Raw genomic sequence first — 4,201 nt, 5'->3', positions numbered from 1 at the left:
AGTACCTAAATCCCTGGGGGCACCTAAGTCCATGGTAGAGAGGGCAGTTTCCAGGCCTCTTGGTCCCAGGAAAACCAAGAACAGCTTGAAGGGTTGGTGAGAGAACTCTGCCACACCAGAGTGATTATGGAGCTAGTGCCAGACTCAGAGCATCCCTGCAGTGAGAACTTTCTGCAGGAATTGGGGAAGCCAGCTAGTACCTCCAGAGCACAGCCTACAGGTCAGGGAAACTGCAGAGGTCCCTCTGCTCTCCCAGGGGCAGGACCCAGCTGTTTGTCAATATCCAAATCCAGATTGAAGTTTGGACCCTCATACAACCATAGCCAAGCAATGACCCTCCTCACAGCTTCAGGGGAGAGGGGAGGGCCTGTGGTCATTCACATATCAAAGCATAGGCAATAAAGCAGTTAGAGACTCTCATAAGACATTTCATGAATTAAAGTCCCAGTGGGGTGTCCTAAAACCCCGCAAAGCCCTCGAATTGTGGTAAATCTGTCATTGGCTGAGAAAATGAACAAACAAAACAAAAAAGAAGGATCTGACCATGGAAAATTACTTTGGTCCCATGGAAGATTCAGAAGATGAGAAAATTGAACCATCTGTATCCAAATCCTCCAAGAGAAATAGAAAATGGGTTTAGGCTATGAATGAGTTCAAAAAAGAATTTGAAAAGCAATTATGAGAAGTAGAGGAAAAAATGAGAGGAGAAATGAAAGCTATGCAGATTAATCATGAAAACTAAGGCAGTCGTTTGTTGAAAAAATACAAAAAACTCAAGAAAATAATATGCTAAAAACCAGTTTAGACCAAATGGAAAAGGCAACATGAAAGGCAAATGAGGAGAAGAATGCCTTAAAAAAGCAGAAATGGAAAGCTAGAAAAGGAGATTAAAAAATGTCTCAGAAGAAAATAACACCTTCAAATATAGAATGGAACTAAAGGAAGCTGATAACTTTGCAAGAAATCAGGAAGAAATAAAACAATTCAAAAAACAGAAGAAAATGTGAAATATTTCATTGGTAAAAACAACTGACCTTGAAAACAAATCCAGGAGAGATAATTAAAAAAAATTAATGGGCAACCTAAAGTCATGACCAGGAAAATAGCCTAGACTTCATTTTCCAAGAACCAAAATTGTCCTGAGATCCCAGAAGCAGAGAGTAAAATAGGAATTGAGGAAATTCACCAATCACCTCCTGAAAGAGATTCCAAAAGAAAAACTTCCAGGAATATCATAGCCAAATTCCAAAACTCCCAAGTCAAAGAGAAAATACAAAAAGTGTCCAGAAACAAGCAATTTAACTGCTGTGGCTCTATAGTCAGGACTATACAGTATCTGGCAACATCTACATTAAGGGCATGAAGGACGTGGAATAAGATGTTCCAGAAGTCAAAAGATCTTGGTTTACAACCAAGAACCAACTACCTAAAAAAACTGAACATCCTCTTTCAGGGGAAAAGATGGACTTTCAATGAAACAGGGGACTTTCAAACTTTCCTATTGAAACAGAAAGTTTGATCACCACATATAGGACTCAGGCGAACCATAGAAGGGGTGGATGAAAAGTACTAACTATGAGGAACTCAATGACGTAGAACTGTTTGTACTCTTGCGTGGGAAGAAGATATTGATAACTCATATGAACTTTCTCATTCATAAGAGCAAGTTCGAAGGAGCATATACAGACAGGGCGCAGGAAGTAGCTGAATATAATGGTATATAATGTAGTAAAAAGATGGAATCAATGGGTGATAAAGGAAAGTACTGGGAGAAAGAAAAAGGAGAGGAAGAAGGGCCTAAGATATTTCACACAAGAGTAAAAAAAATTTTTTAATGGAGTGGAACAGGGGAAGGCTAAGGGATTGAATGAGTCTTCATTCTCATCAGAAATGGCTCAGAGAGGAAATAGCATACACGCTTAGTAGGGTAGAGAAATATACCTTACCCTAGAGAAAAATGAGAAGAAAGGGATAGGATAAGGTGGCATGGGGGGAGGAAAGGAAGGAGTAAGTTATAGAAGTGAAGGCAGATCATGGGAGTGGGTACTCAGATAAAACAGACTTTCACAGGGTGAAAGGAGAGAGGGATTAGAATAAGTGAGAGTGGGAAGGAATAGAGTGGAAGGAAATACAGCTAGTAATAGCAACTGTGGAACAATAACATAGCAACTTCTTTGGTGGTTTTGTGATAAAGAAGGCAACGCATCCCAGAGACAGAACCATTGGAATCTGAACACAGACTGAAGTACATTTTTTTCTTTCACACCATTCTTGGGCTATCTTTTCTTCTTGGTGGGGGGGAGGGTTTTTATGTTTACTTTCAAAACAAGATATTTTAATTATATAAAATAAATAAACTAAAAAATTTAAAATATATTTACTAAATGGCAAATTCAGAAAAAGCTACATATAATGAATGACAATAATTCTGTAAAGCACTTTGAAATATCTCATTTCAGATTTGAGGAAAAGATATATCAATGATGACTAGATGGTTAAAAAAATTAGGTGCATTCTTAGAAAGACTGAATGTAAATTTACAAAATAATCCCTCATTGTCAGATTGAAAGAAGGTAACCAATGATATTCTCCGTGGATCTAATCTGGCACAAAGGCTGCTGTTCCACTCAAATACACACACACACACACACACACACACACAAACACACACACACACACACACACACACACACACACACACATATATATTAAATATTTTAATAAAGACATAGCTACAAAAAGCAATATATTTTAGTTTTAGTGACTGAAAATTCAACTGTTAGTAGCAAGAAATGCTAAATGAAGAAACTCATTTAATATTAAATGCATTGTGAATCACAGTATATAGAAATAATATAGATTTGAGGGCATTACAATTCACTGAATTTGGAATAATATTATAAGTTACAGCTTCCACATTTTATTATCAATATTGATAAGCTAATTCTTTTCACAGTAGTGCAATCAGGCAAGATGAGAAAGGGATTTGAAATCTTCCCCTATTAGATTCAATAGAAAGAAATGAAAGTGCTTACTGAAGAGAAGAAAGTGCATTTTTAAATACTCCACCGGCCTACACTAAAATTTTCATTCACCAAGATAACTATCCTCATTTTCCTAATTGTTCCTTTCATAGAATTGTTTCCACCAAATCACATCTTTTCATGGTGCAGGTAGCAATGTCCTTCCCCAAATGTGACAATCAAGACTGAAGAAAATGTTCAGATGTACTTAGAAGGGGGGAATCTAAGTGATGCAGTGAAAAAAGTACTGATTCTGGAGTCAGGAAGATCTAAGATTAAATTTAACCTGAGATATTTATTAGTCATGTAATCTGGGGCAACCTACTTCAGTTTTGTTTGATTTGGCTCTTCATTTGAAAATGAAAACACACTGGAGAAGGAAATGATAAACCACTTCATCATCTTTTTCATGAAAACCTCATGAAAAATGTGCATACACTCTAAGGGATTTGAAAAACATCCAAAACTATGTAAAGGGCAGAGGACAGCAGTACCATCATGTTGATCATTTGGTACAAATCATTCCTCAATATGGACATATATGTTATTAGATTATTCCTTCTTAGTATATTATTTGCTAATATCATATCAATGCCTTCTTAAGAGTAACCTAGTGTCAGTTGATAGGAACTCTGGAAATTTGAATGGATAATTGATAGTATCAATTGGTAGTGTATGAAGATACATTAAATAACTACAATTTAGTTAGATCCCAATTTTTTTCCTTTGTGAAATCTATGTTTGATTTTGATTTGAAATACAATTGCAAACCATTTCAAAGTTCCTCACTCCCTACCAAGATTTCTGTGCTCACATTGACCATATTTAATCTTAGATAATGACCTACAAAAGTGATTGCTCTCTCAGCATATTGCCTCTGAATAGAGTACTTCCTCAAAAAAAACCCAATTTTATATGTTGATTGTGTAGCATATCCTTAAGTCCCTCGAAATTTGAACAAGATGTATATTCAGCTTATGAAATAATTAAAATTACTAAACCTTAGTAAACCTTTACTTCATCCCACAGAAAAATTAAAAAAATGTTAAAGAAAAAAAAAGTCTCACAGAAACATTTCTTCAAAGAAAAATATAAAGTACACAAAGATAAATTAGATAAAATGAAACTGGTATACAAGAATACATCTGGACTTTACACTGATATTACAATGAAATATA

Source organism: Macrotis lagotis, chromosome 3 (assembly GCF_037893015.1).
Source record: "Macrotis lagotis isolate mMagLag1 chromosome 3, bilby.v1.9.chrom.fasta, whole genome shotgun sequence".
Lineage (NCBI taxonomy): Eukaryota > Metazoa > Chordata > Mammalia > Peramelemorphia > Peramelidae > Macrotis > Macrotis lagotis.
This window is presented reverse-complemented; position numbering follows the sequence as displayed.